Raw genomic sequence first — 23,414 nt, 5'->3', positions numbered from 1 at the left:
AATGACAACAGGACAGATAACACAAGGGAAATAAATAGGAGAGCAAACTAAGACGGTAATGCAAGAAAGCAGAGAAAAGGTCATCAGATGATGTCGGCTACATGCAGATGGTTCAGATATCATCATGTAGTTATCTGATTTCCGTCTGATCTACCGTGTTAGTTGCACATTATTTATAATAGAGATTCAGCAGAATTTTAATCAGATAATTTAGGATCAAGGATCTCAATATAAGTCCACATCTAGTGTGAAGAGAAGCTTTATTAGAATGTTAATGTTCTAACATTTTTAGAATGTTTGTTTTTAGAGAATGTTATCCTACCTTTTAGCAGAACATCCTGGGGACTAAAAACCTGCAGCTGAAAACATTCTCAGAACATAACATATTTCTAGCTGGGATACACAACTTTGCAACTTATCAACCCCTAAAGGCAGGCCTTTGAGGGCACTGCCCTACTGACAAGCTAAAATTAAAAGTTTTGCATATGTTTGCAATTTTTTCACATCAAAGCATCAGAATTCATCCCCACATAAAAGCAATGCTAAAGCACATATAAAATCCTCTGCATGTTACTTTATTATAAACTTTAACATGCAATTTTAAGTTTCAACTAAAGATGTCGATAGAGAGCCTAAAATGTGGATATTTGTCCTTGTACATGCAGCCATGTACAAATTGGAGATTTTTTTTCTCAATGTTTTAGTAACATGGATGATATGTATCTGCACTGCTGTCAGTGGACGTCCAGCATGTCCAGACAAACTGTTTTAAGTCTGTGTGTTACCTTTCATGTACTCATAGGCTTTGATTAACCTTGTAGACCTTGGCTTTGTGCAAAGCACATTCTCAACCCAAACCTTCATTGCGATGCTCAGTTTTTATGTTGAAATGATGCCATTCCCCAAAAAATGGAGAAATTCAATACAGAAAGTAATATGGTATGGTAGAACAATACAAATAAAGTAAAGCAGAAAAAATGATTTGTGAAGATGATTCCTGGGTCACTGCCTGGAAAAGACTCAATATATCTCAATGATCTGGACGTGCTCAGGACTCCTCACAAATGTTCAGTAAAACACTGATATGAATTTTATTCATGCTTCAATAAGCCAAGCATTTCCTTAAGGACATTATAAGAACCAAGAAATTGAACAACATCAGTTCATATGTCCTAGTTTCATTAAGTCACAAAGTATGTTTAGTCTCTTTAAACTCCCTCTCTTCACACTTTTGTAAGACAACACAACTTCCTAAGCAACAAAAAGACAAAAATGTTATATTTCCATTTCATTAGTAAGCTATTATGGGAATGTGTATTTGGGAAATAAATTTGATCTGGATGAAACTGCCTTCCCACTTGGTTGAATACATTTGGTTGAATGAAAACCTCAAAAATACAGTAGCCACTGATTCACAATAATGTGGCAAACCTGCAGAAGACCAACATGCTAACCTGCATTTATTATAAATTTAAACTATAATGCATTTTCATTTAATAGGAATTAACATGCAATTATTTGTTTAAAAAAAAGCATATTACTTCTATAATAACTACCCTTTAAAAAAAAAAGTAGGGCTATGCTAAAGTGCATTAGCATTAACCTCTAAGAGGGTCTTTCTCTGCTTCTTGGAGTCCTGTATTTTGTAGTGTACTCACTATGTTTGAGTGAATTGTACACTAGTGTACTGGCAGTGTGGCTTGAAGGTTTAGTCTTGTGTTGGATGTTTAATTTTTACAGATTTCCTGCACCTTTATTCAGGAGGGGATAAATTAATAAGTCACTACATAGACCTCTTGAAAGACCAGCGTGGGCACTTTTAATTCAGTGGAACATGGCTATTAACAGAAGACACAGATGATGTAGAAATGCTTTTATTTGATGTATAAATGGTGAGATGTTAAGGTCTTGTGAGGCATTTTTCTTTTTTGTCTTCACGTGCCATTTCAACAGAACTGGTCTGACTGTGTTTTTCTCCTCTATGATCATGAATCGCCTCCTGCAGAAGACAAAACCAGTCATTTAATATATTAAGACGCTACTCATTCCATTTTGTAGTGGATGTAAGAAGCATGTGAACCTACCAAGCATTGTTTGTTCATGGTGAACAACATCTGGTCGTATATAATCACTCCACCCGATCCTTTAGGGTTCTCCTCACACTGGACAGAGGTCTAAACATACCATTGCATTTGTTAATGTCAAGAATTTACAAACATATTTATGTCATTATTGATTATGTTGGTAATCAATAATGAATCTCTTTAATAGCAGTTCCAGTCCTTGCGACCCCAGCTCTGTATATTTGCTCTGTATATTTTGCAGCTGATTCAGACAACCAGCTCATTAGAAGAGAGCACCATGCATTAACGTGTTCCCATTCACAGGGACTCTACACAGTATTCATTGCTCCTACTCCCTGAGCATGGGAAATCTGTTGAAGTTTACTTCACTCCAGAACATTCATTCACAGATTTGCTCTACGTCATGGCCAGCAGCATCTTCACACATAGATGAAACTTAGTAGAGAAGTATGAAGTGTAACATATCTAAAATAAAAGACTAAAATGACGGCAGGTGGAAGCACACACTGTCAAGCAATGCGCACGTCTCTCAGCACATATTCTGTGCAATGAAACCCACCACGATTGTCTCTAGCATGCACAAGTGTCGTATGCAGGAAAAAGCCAAGCTCAGAATCAGTTATTCATTTTTTTTCCCACACTAAGCTTGGTTTTTCCAAAAGGTGCTTGGTTATTCCAAAAATAGAGAGTGCATTTTTAATACTTATGTGGCAAGCATGTATGTAAATGACGTCAGTAGGTTATAATCAATTATGATCTATTACTGCATTGAAGAAGAATCATCCACATCTGCATCGTGATGCACTGATGCAACTTTTAATTTTAACAGCCCCTACTGATTACTTTTTGATTACATTTGTACATTTCTAACAAATGTTTAGAACTGTTAATCATTTTGAAACATTTAAACCGGCAGGGCTAACCATAGTAGGACTCAACACTGATTACTTTCAGGCTTATCAAAATCCTTCATCACATAAGCGTAGGCTTAAACTAAATGCGTTCTCACTCCTAACTTGTCACATATTGACACTTGGCGAGGACCCCTTTGGCGTCACTTCTTGACGCTCAGGGTATCCCTTTAGCGTCATTTTTCGACGTGCAGGGTCCTTCAGTACTTGGTGTCAATGTGCTGACACCAAAGGCACTGGGAATTTTATTGTCATGATTAAATTATATATTGGCTAATAATATTGCTATTAATGCATATATGTTGGGGTGTGATTTTTTTCAATGCAAACAGTCACAACAGTTTCATTTATATTACACTGTTTACACATTTAACCCAACCCCTGCCCCTAAACCTAACCATTTGTCAACAAAACACAAGAAATAACAGGCAGATACAACTATATTGATAATTTAATCAAAAAGTATTAATATTCCAAGGGTTCCTAAGTGAAACAATTGATTTGTGAGAAAAATAGATACGATCGCCGTCTCCGACCGCCGTCCTGTGTGCTGCACTGCAGCCTGTTTGTGCGCGAATTCAAAAAATGCCGCCAGAAGAAGCAAGCTTTGGTTGTGAAATGCTATTGGCTCTTGGGTGTCTCGTGACCGATTGCCTTATGCTGTTGTGAAATGTTATTGGCTCTTTTTTTGCAAACCATTAAATTAAGACAAACAACTGAAAACAATGGTGGACCCTGCGCGTTGAAAAGTGACACTAAAGGGGTACCCTGAGCATCAAAAAGTGATGCCAAGGGGTCCTGACCAAGCATCAATATGTGACGAGTTGGGAGTGATAACATGTTGATTTTTTTCCACAGAGAGTGTAAACACACCCGTATATCAAATGAAATAAATGAAACTCCTTCAGTGGCTGCGGCATCATGATAATATTTTAACACAACTTGGAAAATAAAATGTAGTGTTTAGACTCTTTGTGGTGAACATCACAGCATTTGATTTAAGCCTATACTTATATCCATCGCCACCTGTAAGCTCTTAAAGTAGCTGTGGTCGTCATATCAGTGTTTTATTTTCTGAGCTGTGTATTCCGAATTTGTGTTACGGTAGAAATAGCGTAGCCAGTAGCTCACTGAGTGCAACCATTCTACGTAATCAAAATAATAGCACACCCCATAGTCCAAAATATCTATATAACTATATGGATTTTTTAAATAACTTTAATCTTTTGTGGGTTTTCTACTACATATTTCAGTAAGATACATCATTTACGTTATATTAACTTCTATATTGCTATAGAAGTCTTAACACCCAGGGTTCCCTTTATAATTATACAAATGTAATTTTAAAGCACAGCCACCACAAAACCAGACTTTACTCTGAGATCATTCAGAGATTAAATACAGATTCAGAATCATAACAAGATATAATTTAATAGCTATGATGCTGTTTTTGAGTCAAATTTTTGCATAGCAAAATGTCAGGAAATATCTAGCAATGCTTTGGAAAAAGCAGTTAATTTTAAAAATAAAGCATATACATAAACCCAAATAGAAAATAAAACAGTTATCAAATAAGCATGTGTCCTATTCTGTGTCCTAAACTCCTGAAACATAGGTGTCTCATATTTAAGAACAGTAAAGGCAATTTGGGAAAGAAATTCAAGTCTACGAACTGGACTGGATGGTGGAATCATATCCTGTGATGTCCATTTCTCAGGGCACTTAAGGTTGATTAGAATAAATGTCTGAAGTGATAAGAAAACAAAATACAAAATGTGTAGAGCTGGGGGTCGTGAGGATTGGAACTGAGAACCACTGATATAAAGTATGATATAAAGATATGTCATTTTAGTTTATTTTACAAAATCCACTTTAATGTTTAAAAAATAAATTAATGATTTATTTGTGAACTATTCATTAGGGTTAACACAATGCCAGAACTGTCAAATATTATGCTGTAGGCTGTATTTAAAATAATAATTAGACATTTTTCTGACTTCATACAGAAATTTGAACCATTTCACAAACATACCTTAATTTGACCTGCTGTGGGCTGATGGTGGATACAGAACATTGCACCCTGCAAGCAAATAAAACAGAAGTTAGCAGGATCTCAATCCAGGGTGTGAACTGAAAGGAGTTTAACCCCCCGTAATGAAGACTCAAAAGAAGTCATATATGTTTAAACTGTATGTTTTATCATAACTCTGTGCTGAAGGCACTGAGAACCCACTTTTCAAGTGAAAAAATATTATTTAGTTTTTCATATGCAGTCACGATAGCTTGTGGATCGGACCTTGTGGTTTTCTAACCTTCGAGTTTCCAGACCAGAAATATGCATAAAGCATGATTAATACTGTATGTGCTATAATGTAATATTTAAAACTATAATATTCAAAAGCCTCAGTTTGCAATGGTTAAATTGATGATCTTAATGGATGAACAAGTGCCCAAAACAAGAAGCCAACAAAAACTATGAGATAAATAATTTAATAAATAATAGTAAATAACAATAGCAATAAATTTAAGATTTATAGCAATTTATAGACTAACCACAGAAGCATCAAGCGATGATTTACAAAAAGGCTAGGCTAACAGCCCGATCTTTCAAGCCACTTAAACTTACAATTGCTGTCATTGTTATAATAAAAGCTTCTGTATTTACTCAATGTTATCAATATCTTCTACTGATGCTGTAATAAAGCATGTTTTGATTAAAATATGAATATTATTCGATATTATTTAATAATCATATATTGTTACATACCATATATCCGTACTTTTCCTTAACTGACAACAAGAATGAGCGCCATCTATGGAGGTCCTCCAAAAACCAGCAATAAAAAATATTGCGAATAAAAAAATTTATGTCTAACAAATAAAATTGTAATATGACTAAATAATAATTATGAAACATTTGGAAATTAAACACATTGTTTAACTATATAATAAAATTGTGATAATTATTTCTAGGCAGAATAAGTAGGAGTCACAATCTTTTATTTTAACAACTATTGTCTATGATTGTAGCAGCATGTTTATTACATGCCTATTATGAGCTTTGTAAACAAATAAATAGCCATAAAAGCAGATCAAGCTATTTGTTTGATTACTTATCTGTCTCCCTGTGTCGCCTCCAGTCACAAACACATTTTGTTTTGTCTTCATTTTAAATTATTGAGGGTAGAGGTTTCATTCCTTTAGTTGTTCTTCAAGGGTCTTCAGAAGGTTCTTCCATGAGCTTTGGTCTCGAAATCAACATGACAAATGTGAACATTGTTAAAATAAATAAATAAATAAATAAATAAAAAAACACGGATTGATTGGTCTATAAAAGACGTGTGATGTGGTGGTTTTCTAGCTACAAAGGAAACCGCTGTATAAGCATTTCAGCACAGGATGCAGTACTGATGATCAGTAAAAAACCAAAAACCCCCAAACCACACCCAATGCGAATGAGCGTGCAAATAACAGTTACTTATGATTACCATAAAATAACATTTAATGTGCTTTTGAGCCCCTTATAACCACAAATACGTTATTAAATAGATTTATTATGCTATAATTATTTAATTGCATGGCTTAGCCCATTTTCAACTAATGTGCTTTTAGAAATGACTTCTGATGATTCACCCTTTGCTTTTACTTCCTTTGCTGTGGCCTTTCTTTGCTTCCTGAAAATGAACAGTGAAAATGTGAAGTTACACATCAGAAACATCTATTATAATTCAGTCAGTTAAATATTGTAGTACAAAATTAACCCTTTAACTGTCACTCCCATTTTTAAACACAGACATAAAGTGCACTATCCAGACTTAATTTTTTATAATTCATGAATGAAAACATATGATTTTAATGTACATTTGTGGTAATGCAATGTCTGGTTTTAAAATGCCTTTCAAAGGATGAATTTTGAGATTTTAAGTTTTGAACTGATATATAATTTCAGTAACACTTTCTGTGAAGCCCGCATTTATAATACATTATAAGGGTATTCCTAAGGCATTATAATGAATGCAGAATGCATTATAAAAAAAACCTTATAAAGGTTAAACTGTTAAAGAGTTTAAAATGATAGGTATTAAAACTCTAAATTAATTATCAATGAAAAGTCACTGAAAAGTACTGAAACATAATATAACTCAAGAGTAAAAAAAAAGTCTCTGTTGAAAAACTACTCAAGTTACTGCATTACAAATTACTTAAGTAAGCACAAGTGAGACTCATAGAAGTATTAAACTTATTACATTCCAGGAAATTCTCTTATCTGGCCAAATGCATCAGATATCACTACAGCTGAATAACATGCAGATAGAGACGCTATGACTGATGACACATGGAAGACAATAAACACAATTGCACTGCAACACTAATTGACATAGCTTGTACCACAGTATGCAGTTTTATAAAATAAATGTTCTTTCCCATTCTGTGACAAGAAGCAACATGGAACCACAGAAGCTAATTGTTTCAAACACAACTGATGTTATATAGTGATTTTGGAGCAAAACAAGATATTAGTCTCATAAATTGTCATGTTTGATGCTATGCTTGTCACGAATCTGGCCGGTGACCTTAGGTCCACTTACTACCAGATTTCACCCTCTCATTCCACTGACATTCACATTGCACAATCTGCTGCACCTCACACCAGACTACACTTCCCATCATCCATTGCACTGATTACACACACACAGCTGCAACCAATCAAACACTCTATATAAGCCTTGGACTTCCTTTTCCTAATCGCAGAGTATTGCATTGTGTTTAGCATCGTGTTAGCATATTTACAGAGCCATCTCTAAGTTATCCTGTGTCTAGTCTGTTTTTCTGAGTTTTGTATTCACGCCTAGTTATCTCATCTAGTTTGTTTTGCTGCCTGTCCTGGTTCTCTCACATGTCTATTGGATTACCCTTCTGTCTAACCCCCTGGATTACGTTCGCCATTGATCGACCCTCTCCTGTTTATTGGACTACTCTTGTGTCTTGCTCTAAATAAGCTTAGATATCATTCACATTTATTCTCTTATTGCAAAAGTTTTAATTGTTACCTAGAAAACACACAAGGATGTATGTGCAGTAGTGTAACCAGCATGCAAGTCTTCTTAACTTGAATGGTTTAAAATCACATTAAAAGTGTAGTCTGTTATAATAGTAAAGGTGCACATTTTCGGTAGAATGAAAAATAAGCATTTTATTTAACATGTTAACCTGTACCTATAGGCGTGGGAATCCAAAATCGATTCCAATTCTGGAATAGGAAGCTTAAGGTCAGGAATCGTCTACTTGTTAACAAAAATGTTTTAAACTGTCTAATTGACAGGCTTCATTTTTTTTTTTTATGTATTTTAATTGGCTAAGAAATCAAATGCACTGCTGGACAATAACCAATAATTTGTATACTTTTGTATAATTTGTAATACTTTCAGTATGAGTCTGACAAAATCTCAGCACAGCAGAGTATATAGGTTTGAAAGGGGGAGGAGTACATAGAAGTGGAATCAATCTAAACAAAGCATGCAAATGTGGTACAGGAAAACAGCTCAGTTAAAGATTTTTTCCAGCCTTGATCTATTTAGCATACAAGTGTCATTCAAATGCATAAGGTGCTTAAACAAAAGGCACAGTTGTACCTTGAGCCTAGAATTCACACTTAACTTGGGAAAGCCTGCCAGATGTTCAGGAACTGCATAAAGACAAAAGGTTACTGTCTCAGGGCCTGGGCTGCCTGCTCTTAGACTGTCACAATATACATAACTTTTTCAGTTCATGTTGTTATATTGGAACCTATAACAAATATGCATAGGATCAGCATATTTTAAACAGATTCTTAAATTTGTAATCCTTCAGTCCCCCCTTTGAGAGTTCTAATAACTCTCACATTATTCAAATTTAAACCTCCATAAATCCATTCTATAGCCTATGTTTGTTAACATTAAGCCCCATCTCCCATTCGTGTAACTTGAAATAGTTACAGGCACATATATCTTATTCCGTGTCTTGTCCTAGATTTAATTAGGTGTAATAGTTCTTTTCAGAACCATAACTGTTGACACATACGACATGGATGGTAACATGTCGTACAAGCTACATGTTGACACAGAAAACCATGTAGCGTAAGAGTGGAAGTCCTGACGTCCATGGCGCCTGAATAGCTGTGTAGTCTGTAGTTTTCTGTAGTCCATTTCCCACGTAGATTCACTTAGATGACTCTTTGTCCTCATGACTCTTGTTCATGGATGTCTGAGGTGATGCTTTACTCCAGGATGCTGCTTTTGAAGACATCATGGCATGTACACATACCCGCAACACAAGAAAACAGAGAAACAGCAGACCAGCAGTATTCATGCATAGACATTTTAGACTTCTGTTGAGTGTATAGTGGTTTTAAATCTAGTGATCGTATAGTGATTTTGTTGACCTAGTCTTAAGTCATTTGACACCTATGGACCAGTGAGGTGGGGACAAATTGATGAGGGGAAAAGCACCTCAGCAAGCTGCCCCACGAGTTTGATGTAGTGGGGAGGGTCTGCTTCAGAGTTGCAAGCAGACTGAGTAGGAGCTGATTTACACTATTCATTTCTCTTACATACTTTTTGTTTTTCCTACACTCTTTCATCCAGTGTCCAGGTTTACCACAGTAATGACAACTGCCCTCCCTCTTAGGACATTTACGTTTCTGTTGGTTCTTTGTGTTGACCTGAAAGGATGCTGCTGCAATCTTTACTCTTGCTTTAACATTAGAGTCTCTTTCCCAAATAGCTAACATGTCTAGGTTACTTCTGAGAGTTTTGTTAGACCAAGTTAGATCTAGGAATGGCAAGGCTTTTCTGTACTCAGCTACAAGGCCATCTGACCAGATGCGGACTAGGGGTCCCTTGTCATCTAGCACACTTTCAGAATCATCAACTATTCCACTGTAAGTTACAGCTGTCTGACAGAACCTTTCACTGTATTCATTCACAGTTTCTTCTTTCCTTTGCACACAGTTAGTGATTCTGGACCAGTCTATTTTGGGTCCCATGATATTCTTTAGAATTTTCAAAACACCTTCTCTCAAATCCGCTTTACTAGCATGTTGTAGTTCAGAAGTAACAGCAGACTCAAAACTGTTGAATTCAGATTCAGTTAGAATTTGTGACATCAGCTGTGTGACTTCTGCTAACGACATGTCGTAGAGACGCATTTTGCTAATCAGTGCTTTTCTAAATTCAGAAAAATTTGTGCGTGCTGAGGGTAAGCTCTGGGATAGTCTCTCTATATCTTTAGGTCCTAGCACTGTATGGACTGCTTGTCACTGGAGTATGGGGGTTGCAGATGGAACAGTTTCAACACCTTCTACCCTACTTTGAGCCCTTTTTCTTGCTCCACATACTTTAACTGTATTGCATTTGTCCTCTTGTCTACACAAAGACTGTAAGTCAGGATAGCTTTCATCTGATTGTTGGTCGTTTGAGTCACTTTTGGTTGAGGCCTTGTTATGGCCCACCTTTTTAGTGAGACAGGACACTCGAGTGTGCAGCTGTTTGTTTTGTTCTTTTAACTTAGCAACACACTGAGCTTGTTCTTGTGCTATAGCTAAACTAAACTCTCTGTGGCAGCAGATAATGCCTTTAATGTTTTTCTTTCGGATACATGCTCCAAGTACCTTTTTGCATTCTTCAACTGACCATACTTTTTCTGGATCAATAACAAATTTCTTTGTTAAATCCAATCTGACTGACTCTGTCACTATTGAGTCCATGTGCTCTCCTAACAATGATTTGAACTCATTGTCTGTCCATAAAGGGGTAGCTAATCCACCTTTCTCAGTTGTTGGAATCAACCTAGCATTCCTTCTCAACATTTTGTAATGTTTTTCTGACACAACAATGCACTTCTATCACCTCCCTGGCAAGCAGAGGATAAAATTGTTAACACAGAACAACTGTTGTTAACCTTCTCTGGCAAAGCAGAGGAAAACCTAGTTAATACACATAATCATGTATTCAACCTTCTCTGGCAAAGCAGAGGAAAACATAAACTACTAGCACTTTACGCTAATCTTCTCTGCCTAAAAACAGAGGATAACAGATATTAGCACGTAATGCTAATCTTCTCTACCTGAATAGAGGATAACTGGTCTGATAACCAAACCCTGCAGCTGTTTGTTAACACTTCTCTGGCGGTGCAGAGACTAACCACATGTACTGGTCTGTAGTGGTTCTTTGAATAGAGTAACACTCACCAATCATTGTTGAGCTGAAAAAAGTTTCTGGAATTCAGTCTGGAACGATGTCTGGTGAGAAGCTCTATCCGGGTCACGGCACCAAAACGGTTGTGAATTTTTTCTTAGAGACCAGGAGACGTTTTTGATATCTTGAAGCAGAAGTTTCTCTTTATTCAGATACTCGCTGCTTGGCACTGCAGTCATCAAAAAGTCTGACAAAATCTCAGCACAGCAGAGTATATAGGTTTGAAAGGGGGAGGAGTACATAGAAGTGGAATCAATCTAAACAAAGCATGCAAATGTGGTACAGGAAAACAGCTCAGTTAAAGATTTTTTCCAGCCTTGATCTATTTAGCATACAAGTGTCATTCAAATGCATAGGTGCTTAAACAAAAGGCACAGTTGTACCTTGAGCCTAGAATTCACACTTAACTTGGGAAAACCTCCCAGATGTTCAGGAACTGCATAAAGACAAAAGGTTACTGTCTCAGGGCCTGGGCTGCCTGCTCTTAGACTGTCACAATATACATAACTTTTTCAGTTCAAGTTGTTATATTGGAACCTATAACAAATATGCATAGGATCGGCATATTTTAAACAGATTCTTCAATTTGTAATCCTTCAGTGCAAACACATAAAAAGGCAGAATAGTTTCTATACTGTAATTAATGTTATGGCGTTGCAACACATTCTTACTCCCAACTCTTGACACTTGGTCTGGACCCCTTGGTGTCACTTTTTGATGCTCAGGATACTGCTTTATTGTCATTTTTCGACACGCAGGGTCCTCCATTGTTTTCAGTTGTTTGTCTTAATTTAATGGTTTGCATGCATTTGTAAAAATAGAAATTATTTTATATAAATTTATACTTTCATTGGAGCACCTAACCCCACCCCTACCCTAAACCTACCCACTACTGAACAATATAAAACACGTAACAGGCAAATATAAGCACAGCCATAGGTATTTATTGCAAAAACTGAGCATAAACAAGCAGTATAAAACATTACAAAGCAGTTGCATTCCGAGTCTTCTGAAGCCATATAATAGCAAAGTAGAGAGTAAAACATAAGGTTGAATCGCTGAAAATGATCCCTCTCCCCGTTAACACACTCATATCTCATTTAAAAAGATACTCCCAAACATTAGCATGATGCAGTCGGTCATGAGACACAAAAGAGCTGATGGCATTTCACAGCCAAAGCTGACGTAACGCTTCTTCTGGCTGCATTTTTTCAATATGTGATGAGTTGGGATTGAGAATGTGTTGCTGAAATGGACTCAGGGTCTGGAGCTGACACTGGAGTGGACCTCTGAGACCTCCAGGCTTGACACTATCGCAGAGATGCCAACTGTTTGCACCAACATTTCTAGGGCCCACCTTAATGCATCCATGCAGCATGTTCATGATACATATTCATGTTCATGATGTTCATTCTTTCTGTCATGTTTTGCAAGCAGAACCCAAATGCAGAACAGCAAGGGAAGCTCATTAAAGATCTTTATTAACAAAAATGAAGAGCAGCACAAAACTGGACTAAAACAAAGCCCAGATAACAGCCAGCTCTGCTGAAAAAAACCAGCATAAACCTGCATGGATTCCAAGCTGGTCCAAGATGGTTTATGCTGGTTAGTGCTGGTATAGTGCTGGTCCAAGCTGGTTTATGCTGATATAGTGCTGTCCTAGCTGGTGGACAAAATGGAACTGCTGATTCTGGTTCACCAGCATGGTTTTGCAGAATTGAGTGTCAGTATGCAAGTAGTGTTGACAAACAGTTTTTGCTTGCATATTTCTCTATTTAACACATTGATGATGCTACAGAAAAACAATATAAGGTTAAAACATGATTTATTTAATTATATGATAACTTTGTAATTTCTTTTGCTCCCTCTGCTGAAAAATTTTAACTGCTTTAGTTATGATTACATTATTCATGAATGCCATTAATTAATGTGGTAAACTGGTAAAACGTTTTAAAGCATCAAAGGAATTATCTCTTGTTTCATAATATCTGTACACAAATCAGTTAAAATCAGTTCAGAGCTTGAGTACATTGCATAACAAATTCATTTCGAGATAGGAAAACCAAAAAAAAATGCCTTATAGAACCTTTTGTCATTAGCAGTTTGTTCAGTAACAGGGGTTATGAGAAGAACTCTTTCAGTGGGACAGTTAATAACAACTTGATAATAAAAGTTCAAAACTGAAAGTTGTTTTTAAAGACTTTCATACTGGGAAGTCACATATGTCCAAATCCAGCTGTCAGTCACTGATTTCATGTACATAATGTACACATAGTAAAAGTTATGTCAGTGAGAACCATGAAATACATTATTGTGTGCACTTTCTGCATGCAACTGCTGACCCAGAGTTAATTCAACCAAAGTTAATAGCCAAGTGCCCAATTAAAAGGAACACTACTTACCATAATGGTAACAAACTTCAGCAACCTTTGTACATGTACCATTTAAAAGAAATAAGGCCAAAATGGTTTGCAATAAGTGAACATGGTATTTCTGTTTTTCAGGTATTTAATCATCTTCTGGTGAGATATTGATTTAATTTGCTTTACACTGCTTTAGTTTTACTTTTTTGTATGGAGTTTTCCTCCATGTTGGCTTTGTAAACACTGAGTGCACTTGACCTTTCCAACATCACGGAATGAAGACGCGCATGGCAGAGCTAATGCTTGCCAAGCATTTGTGGTTAAAAAGTGTATAAATATATATAATTTTAAGACAACGACCAACCGTATTCTTATTCCTTGGCTGGGATCATGTAGAGCCATTTGAAGCTTTATTGAAACTACGTTTTTAACCTTCAATTCGATGGTCACCATGAAATCCACTGTATGAAGAAAAATCCTGGTTTTCCTCAAAAATATTAATTTCTTTGCGACTGAAGAAAGAAAGACATGAACATCTTGGATGACATAAGGGTGAGTACCTTATCAGGATTTTTTTTTTTTTTTTTTTGCTATTTATGTTTGTTGTTTTATGTTAGTATGAAAAAATATATTAAAACAACACCATGTGTTAAAATTTAAGTTGAAGGGTTTCTGTACATAGAGACTATTTTTATCAATTTAATCTAATGTTTGTGTGTTGGGCGCTCTTTTAAATTCAGGTATGTCTAATTCTGTAAAGATTCTGATTCAGTAAAAATGTAAAGTGTACATCTGCAAATCTGTAAAAATAAAACATCCAACACAAAACCCCACCTTCAAACCACACAAGTGCACTGACAGTGTGGTATGAAGGTGTAGTTTTGTGTTGGATGTTTCATTTTTACAGATTTCTTGTTCATTCAGGAGGGGACATATTTATAATCATATTCAAGTTGCTACATTGACCTCTTGAAAGACCAGTGTGGACACCCTTAATTCATTGGAATGTGGCTACTAACAGAAGACACAGATTATGGTTAAATGCCTTTATTTAATTCATCTTCATCATCACTTCATGATGAGTCTTGTGAGGCATTTCTCTTGTCTTCACCTGCCGTTACAACAGAATTGGTCTGACAGAGTTTGCCCCTCTATCATCACGAACTGCAACCTGCAGAAGACAAAACCAGTGTATTATACCATAAATACCAAGATGCTAGTCATTCAGTTATGGAGTGTAAACATGTAAACCCACCAAGTGTTGTTTGCTCATGGTGAATGTCTCCGAGTCATATATTATCATTCCACCCGATCCTTTAGGGTTCTCTACACACTGATCAGAAGTCTAAATATAAAACTGCATTTGTTAATGTCAAAAATTACTTTAAAAAATGTACAAACATATTATTGTCATTATTGATTACATTGGTAATATTAGTTTCTTTTACAAAATTCACTTTAATGTTATTTAAAAAAAAAAAAAAAAAAAGTCGATGCCATTAGTTTTGTGGGCAGCGCGTCAACACGTAGCGCCGTTGCACTCTGGATGTCCCAAGTTCGATTCCCACCCCCTTTTCTCTCTCCCACTTCGTTTCCTGTCATTACTATACTCCTATCCTATCAAAAATAAATGTAAAAATAATATAACTACAAAAGTCAACAAAAAATACAACACTGTTCTAGTGTTTTTTTGGATATTTTCATCAAAAAATCGTACATATTCTGCCTTTAAAAATCTCACTTCATATAGAAATATGAGCCATTGCACAAACGCAACACAAATAATTTAATTTGATACAAATACCTTAATTTGATCTGCTGTGGCTTGATGGGGGATACACAATAATGAACCCTGAAAACAAATGCATATAAAACAGAAGTTTAAGCATTACACCACAAGCTGTACATTAAGCATGTTTAATACTGTATGTGCTACAAAGAAATATTCAAAACTGTAATATTCAAAAGTCCTCATTATAGGCCTCAAAAAATGAACAAGTGCCCAAAACTGCAAAAACTGCAACTGAATAATAAAAAATAGTAAATAACATTAGCAGTAAATTTAAGATTTTAGCAATTTATAGACTCTATAGACTAACCACAAATGCAACACGGAGCAATTTACATAAAAGGCTAATAGGCTAACAGTCCGAGCTTTGTAACCAGCTAACGGAGTGCTGCTGTCATTGTTGCGCAGGGGCACCACTACGGTTACGGTTAACCCCCAACCCCCCTCATCTCCCGGACAGCATATTCACTCTGGGGGGTGGGTAGTTAATGGGCCCTCCCATCTCAATCGCGTTCCGAAGGTAATAAATAGCATTCCCCCCAATCCCCGAAAATAAACAAAAATAAACAACAAAAACTACCCCATGGGGAAAAAACAGGCAGGCAACATGGCACAGCAGGAAAAGGCAAGGTAGGATCAGGAAGCACCAAGGGAATGTTAGTCAACGAGCTGGCCCAGAACTACAAACACAAGGAGAATAAATAGGGACCAAACGAAGAGGGTAATGTGACAACAAAGATGGGGCAAATGAACCAATAATCAGGAAACAGGAGATATGAGAGCACATGGCACAAGGAACCAATGTGCTTACACAATAAAAAAAACACAGGCTGCATGCTTTCATGTTGTCATGTCTTGTGTGAACATGTGGCTTATGAGTATTCTCATTAGCTGCGTGTTCATGTGTTGCTTTGTTCAAGCAAATGACTTGTGATTGTTTTAGTCGAAAATATGAGCTGCATGTAACGATACAAGACAACAGTAAAGCATGTGGTCGAACATGAACCACGTGCTACATAAAACACAATCCACATTGACAGATGAGCGTATGGCCCGAGCAAACTCAAGACCACATGTTCCCATAACAAAACAGAATATGGAGCGTGAATGTCCGAACCCCGACATAAAAACGAAACTCAACAAGACATGAGTGCTGGGATCCGAACACCATGCTCCAGCAAGAACCAAGGCATGCAGATAACATGAAAAGACATGATGGGAGTCTCAGGGCTGTGCGACAAAACCATAAGAAAACTAGACCAATGTGACAGAACCCTGACAAGAAATTTGGTAAATCGCGTTCCAGGGGGTCCCCCTCGGGAGAAATCGCGATCACGTTTCCCCCATTGTGGAGCCCCCAATCGTAACCCCCCCCCCTTCCCCTTTTACATAAAATAAAACTTCCTTCAGTAGTTACACAATATTACCAATATCTTGTACTGATGGTGTAATAAAATAGGTTTTGATGAAAATATGAACATTTCATGCAATATTATTACATAATGATATGTTTTTACATACCATAAGAGCTGTGTTTTCCGTTAAATGACAACAAGGGTGTCTCCTAAGGTCCTCAAAAGACAAAAAAATAATAATAATATTTAAAAACGTTAATATGAATAAAAAAATACGCCTAATAAATAAAATTGTAATATAAATATATAACAATTATGGCACTTTTATTATGTCATAAATTAAACACATATTGTTTAACAGTATAATAAACGTATATGTGATGACGAGCCTTCTAACGAAGGTCCTCAAAAGACAAAAAAATCAATATTAAATAAAAAAATATTACGAATAAAAAATGTCTAACAAATAAAATTGGAAGATAAATAATAATTATGCCACTTTACAAATTAAACACATACTGTTTAACTATGCAATAAATGTATATATGATTATTATTTCTAGATAGAATCAGTAGGACTCACAATATTATTTTAACATATAATATTGTAACAGATCATTTATTACATGACTATTACAGGCTTTAAAAATAAATAAATGGCCATAAAAGCAGAACAAGCAATTTGTTTCATTAAAACAAACTTATCTTTCTTCTGTGTCTGTCAGTTTCTGTGTCTGTCAGTTGTCTTCATGTTAAAATATTGAGAGAAGAGGTTTCCATCCTTTAATTGCTCTTCATGGGTCTTCTGAAGGTTCTTCTGAAGCTTTGGTCTTAACATCAACATGACAAACGAGAACATAATTATTAATAAAAAAAACTTGAAAAACCTGATCGATTCATTAATTGAATGACTGGTCCATCGAATGTGCCATGTCGTGGTTTTCTAGCTAAATGAAACCAGTTACAAGAATGCAGCAGGATTTAGTAGTGAAGAAGAAAAACCAAACCCAAGACCACAACCCACACAATAAGCGCGCAAATCACATCTCAGCAAAACTGATACGTTTCAGAAAATAACATGTAATATGCTTTTGATGCCCTTACAACAAATGCAGGATTAACTATAGGTTTATAATTATTTTATTTCAATAGCTTAATCCATTTTCAACAGTCAGTTTCAATCAGAAACTGAAATTTTTTCAAAAAAAATTTTGTATTATTTTCTTGAATTCAGAGTAGATTTATGTCTTACATAAGAAACATTTATTCCAAACTTGCCAAAAAGCTTTTGTAACTTCAGGGCATCAGAAAATACATGTATTTTGTGTATGTGCGTGTGTGTGTAGAGAGAAAAAAGAGAAAAGGCAGCCACTCAGAAAAGAGATTTTTTGTTTGCTTGACTGTTTCTTTCCTCAGCCTTCGTGAATGCCTTTTTAGAAGTTCAACACAGAGCCGAAACTTCAAAGGCTCCATTCTGCCTCAAGACTCAAAGCTGTTCAATCAAGCTATATGGATTTTTTTTAAATGTAACGATACATTTAAGGAAATTTATCTGTGACGTTCGAATGCAAGTGCTATAGTATGCAACAACAGAGCAGTTTGACATAGCATTATGTCACAATACTATCAGACTGTCTTCTTACACATTCTTGTAGGGACTATAACTAATGAAATACGTATTTTATTCCATAGCTATTGGAAACCACAATTTGCAAATAAATCAAGACTATCAAAATCTATAAGTTAGTGTAGTAATAAAAAGGTAGTAATAACATGGTAATGACACTGAAACAACAAATAGCATTCAAAATTGTAAAATGTGCATTCGCTTACTGTGCACTGACTTACTGTGAATTACTGATCACATACAATATGGTTTTAGTTAAGCAAGATTATATGTGACCCTGGACCACAAAACCAGACATGGTTAGGGTAAATTTTTCGAAATTGAGATTTATACATCATCAGAAAGCTGAATATGTAAGCTTTCCATTGATGTATGGTATGTATTTGTTAGGATAGAACAATATTTGGCAGAGCTACAACTATTTCAATATATGGAACCTGAGGGTGCAAATCAAAAAATTGAGAAAATTGCCTTTAAAGTTGTCCAAATGAAGTTCTTAGCAATGCATATTACTAATCAAAAATTAAGTTTTGATATATTTACAGCAGGAATTTTATAAAATAAATGTCATGGAACATAATCTTTAAATAATTAAACAATAATTTTGACCCATACAATGTATTTTTGGCTATTGCTACAAATATACACCACTGATTTAAGACTGGTTTTGTGGTCCAGTATCACATATTATGATTGTTTTATAAGCTTACATTCCCTCAACATCCAGTATATTCTGACTGGCTGTTTTACAATCACCTTACATTGCACTGAGATTAATTCATCAGTAAACATCAATAATTATAAAATAATTCAAATGTTTACATTTTACAAATATTTATAGTTTTAAATTACATGAAAATGACTTCAAATGTTAAGTAATATTACATGTAGAATTTCCAAATAACATCAAAATAATGTTATTTGGTGTGATGCTCCAAAAAACTCATATTCTACCTGTTCTCTCTGTGATTTTGAATAGCTCTAAAAAGAAAACTCCCTGTTTCCACAGACCATTTTCACTTCAGATTGATAGTTCACCTGCTCAGAGTGTCACTCACATAATGCCAGGACTATCTGATGCATAATTACAAAATAGTAGCCCTGCAATGACTCATATATATGCTGTTTTATTTCTCAAAATGGAAACTCCCTGTGCTCAAAAGGGAAATTCCCACAAACAAGTTTTACTTTAAATTTATAGCACAGCACCCCAAAGTGCCACTCAGACCATCAGTCCTTCGGAGGAAATTCGTAATTATGTACCAGATAGTCCTGACATTGTGGGAGCGACACTGAGGAAGTGTACTGATTATCTGAAGTGAAAATGGCATGTGGAAACAGGGAGTTTCAGAACTGACTGACAAAATAGCATCTTTATGAGTTTTTGGAGGATTTGTATTTTGTAGTTAAACATCTGATACTCCTGACATTGTGGGGGTTACACTCTGGGATTGTGTATTTTTAATCTGAATTAAAATTGGTCTGGGGAAGTTTTTTAGAGTTATCCAAAATCACAAAGAGGACAGGTAGAATATGACTTTGGTACGGCTCTGACATTGGCTGAGTGACACATAGAGATATCCAAAATCACAGGCAGAACAGTTTTGTTTCCACAAAACAGTCCTGATATTGGCTGAGTGACACTCTTGGGTGGTGGACTATTAATCTAAATTGAAATTGGTCTGTGGAAACAAGGAGTTTTCTTTTTAGAGCTATCCAAAATGAAAGACAAAACTGGGCTGCGTTTCCCAAAAGCATCGTAAGCCTAAGTTGATTGTAGAACCATTGTCATCAGTGGAGCTATGATCAACTTAATTTTGATGATGCTTTTTGGGAAACACAGCCCTGATTATATACAAGTTTTTGGAAGACTTTTACTTTGCAACATTAGACAATCCTGACATTGGCTGAATGACACGGTGGGGTGGTGTACTATTAATCTGAATTGAAACTGGTCTGTGGAAACAGAGAGTTTCCTTTTTTGAGAAATAAAACAGCATATATTCATTATATATTATATGGGGATCTTATTTTGTAATTCAACATCAGACAGTCCTGATAGTGTGTGCGTGACATTCTGAGGTGGTGTAATATTAATCTGAAGTGAAAGTGAAACTTTCAGTTTTTTTTTTTTTTTTTTTTTTTTTTGATGGCAATGTTTTATGAAATGTGAAATGGAACAGCACTAACAAGCTCTCTTCCATCTGTTGACTGTCATAATAAGATCTTCACACAGACTGGTCAACATTCACTTTATTACACTTTATTAGACAATAATGTGGATAGAAAAAATAGCAGTCTGTACAACACTCTCAATGTGCCACATGAGCTATTAGAAATTACTTCTGGTGTTTCACCTTTTGCTTCTGCTTCCTTTGCTGCGGCTTTCCTTTTTCTCCTGAAAATTAACAGTAACAGAAGTTACACACTAAACTAAGACCAGAAACCACCTGTCACGTGTACTTTGTGTTTTTGTTCCATTTTCCCTGTTCTCCTGTTCTCTTACCTTCTGTTTCTGTTCCTCATGTGTTGCTATGGTTTTTGATACATTACCCCACACCTGTCATTAATTTGCTCTCATTTGTTCTAGTATTTATTCCCCATTATGTTCAGTCTTTCTTTGTCCGTTCTCAGTCATCATTATAAGTTATGTTTTTTTCATTATTATTAAAATCATTGGTTTAAAACTACATTCTCCTTCGTCTACCTGCCTGCCTGCTACACAATTAAAATTAAGCTAATTAAATATTGTAATACAAAATTAAACTGTTAAAGACTTCAAAATGATTAAAACTCTAAATTAATTGTCAATGAAAAATCTGAAATAATGTGATTCTGGTCCTGTTTTTTACAACTATAGCAGACTAATTAAAAAAAAAAATTACAAAACCTATGGTGTAATAACACCCATATAATAACTGAGTAACTTCACCTTTTGATTTTCTTTAACTCAATCATGTCGTCAGGGAGAGAACATCCAGCCTTCTTTATGAGGGTAGCAATGCTGATTCATAACAAAATTAAGTGAGTAGAATATCATGCAATTAAATGTAACAAGGCTAGAAAAGGATCCCCCCCTAAATTTTAATCAATGCTATTATGACTAGTTGTTGCTATTACCTGCAAAGAAGAGAGTTGTTATCCCCTGTTAAAAAAGTTATTTCCTTTCCTCTGTGTCCTGCTCTTCCAATTAACCCTATAGCGAAAACAAAGCAGCAAGCTTATTAATTATAAGGGTGGACAACTACAAGCTACAAATGAACAAACCGATTCAGGGAATGTATTCCAAAGCAGTGGTAAGTAAGTCGTAACCAGGTTGATGCCCTTGAAGTCAGTACCACAGGCCAGAAGAGCAGTGCAGATCAGCACCCAGATCCCTATGGAGTGAATTTTGTGCCAATATTCATCAAACAAATCCAGCGTTTTGCAAATAAACATAATCTGCTTTGCAAAGAAAAACTCAACTTTCAAACAAACGAAAAGTGATTTGCAAATACAAAACTTTATTTGAGAGAATGTAGTGGCATGGACAAACATATGTATTGTGTGTTACAACTGTGAGAGTCAGTTGCGTTTTTCTGAGGAAATTTGGCTTGATTTTCTCACAAATGCGTACAAGCAGATTTTCTCACAAATGCAATTGAGCAACTTCCTTTCCCAAAAACAGCAGATGGCGCTGTCGGTCAATTTCAGTAGTTTCTGAGCTTCCCGAAACACCTTTATTGTGAACATTTATTGTAATTGTGCTTTATATGTTGAGACATAGCCTACAGTGGAGAGAAATATAGTATAAAGTATAAGTATAAAACTACACATAGACAATCTAGTAGGCTAATCTAATTATACAAATAGACTACTATTATTAAACTAGTTTAAGTTCAGGTGAGCTTTATTGTGATTCAGCTATGTAAATGTACCAAAATATAATCTAAATAAATAAATACCTGATGGAGGGAACGGAGACGCTGTGTTGAGTAGTGTACGACACTAGGGGTCGCTCTTGAGAGCCCAAACACCTCTGACAGTTTTGAGAAAGGCCAATGAAAATTGGGTGTGCAGATTTGCATAGCTGGCCACGCCCCGGACATTTGGGTATAAATAGGGCAGCGTGTGCATCTGCTCACTCGTTCTGATTCTGAGGAGCCGAGCGTCTCAGCTCACTCAGAGGCGGACCAGAGATGTGGCATGGGAGACACAACGTCTCCGTTCCCTCCATCAGGGAACGAGGGTTACCATACGTAACCGAGACGTTCCCTATCTGTCGTACACTCCGAGTTGTGTCGAGTAGTGTACGACACTAGGGGTCCCCGTAAAAACACGCCACATGTCTGACCGCGTCACGAGAGACAAGTGCAGAAGTAACAGGGCAACGTGTTAACGTAAGTGCAGCTCACCTCCTCTGTGACCATCCAACGTCCAAGGACTGACCTGTACAGCGGGGTCCTGCAGCCGGGCCTCCCTCAAGGGCGGCTGAGTGTCTTGAGATCGTTGGGAAAAATGCCTGCTCCCGAAGGAAGACATTACGGAGTTCACGACCTGCCCGACAGGGGGGGTTAGAGTGACATAGTTAGACATGGGACCTGAGGTGGGTCTCACACCCGGGAAGACAGCCAGACTCAGATCCTAGAGAACCTGTTTTCAGGGGAAAACACCGCACCACAAGAGTTATAGGTGGAAATACACATATGGGGCCACATAAGGGGCCACTACATATGGGGCACAATCCAATCATAAATAAGGGTATTCATACCTTGTGAAGGGATTCCATAGCGAGTTTCTCCGCTAAACTCCGCCATGTGCAGAAGTGCCAAAGATGGAGATGGTGTCCAGGGTTCGCATCAGGAAACCTACTGAAACTCAGAAGCGTAATCACCATTAGGGGAAGCGCTTATGCAAGCTCTACACCAACCAGTGTGCTGAGTCAAGAGTTAGCAATCAAGACTCTAGCTGACACTGGTTCTGTGCGCAAATTATAAAATCTGGCAAATGTGTTAGGTGTAGCCCAACCCGCAGCTCTACAGATGTCTGTTAATGAGGCCCCATTCGCCAGGG

At 36.3% G+C, this 23,414-nt stretch overlaps 2 long non-coding RNA genes across 4 annotated transcripts; both read right to left on the bottom strand.

Moving 5' to 3' along the window:
• Positions 1-1,864: 1,864 nt before the first annotated feature.
• Positions 1,865-6,428, bottom strand: LOC127152570 (uncharacterized). 2 transcript variants are annotated; one of them, XR_007825091.1, is made up of 4 exons: positions 5,763-6,428; positions 5,028-5,075; positions 2,085-2,174; positions 1,865-1,999 (listed from the first exon to the last, which is right to left on the bottom strand). It is a non-coding gene; the product is annotated as an uncharacterized LOC127152570 (long non-coding RNA). The 2 variants fall into 2 exon arrangements; XR_007825090.1 differs by having other exon boundaries at positions 5,028-6,420.
• An 8,199-nt stretch (positions 6,429-14,627) lies between these two features.
• LOC127152571 (uncharacterized) lies at positions 14,628-19,438 on the bottom strand. Of its 2 annotated transcripts, XR_007825093.1 has the most exons (5): positions 19,317-19,438; positions 16,903-17,565; positions 15,397-15,444; positions 14,848-14,937; positions 14,628-14,763 (listed from the first exon to the last, which is right to left on the bottom strand). It is a non-coding gene; the product is annotated as an uncharacterized LOC127152571 (long non-coding RNA). The 2 variants fall into 2 exon arrangements; XR_007825092.1 differs by lacking the exon at positions 19,317-19,438 and having other exon boundaries at positions 16,903-17,668.
• Between the last annotated feature and the right edge of the window lie 3,976 nt (positions 19,439-23,414).

This window comes from Labeo rohita, chromosome 21 (assembly GCF_022985175.1).
Source record: "Labeo rohita strain BAU-BD-2019 chromosome 21, IGBB_LRoh.1.0, whole genome shotgun sequence".
Taxonomy (NCBI): domain Eukaryota; kingdom Metazoa; phylum Chordata; class Actinopteri; order Cypriniformes; family Cyprinidae; genus Labeo; species Labeo rohita.
The sequence above is the reverse complement of the archived record's forward strand: the minus strand, read 5'-3'. Positions and strand labels throughout refer to the sequence as shown.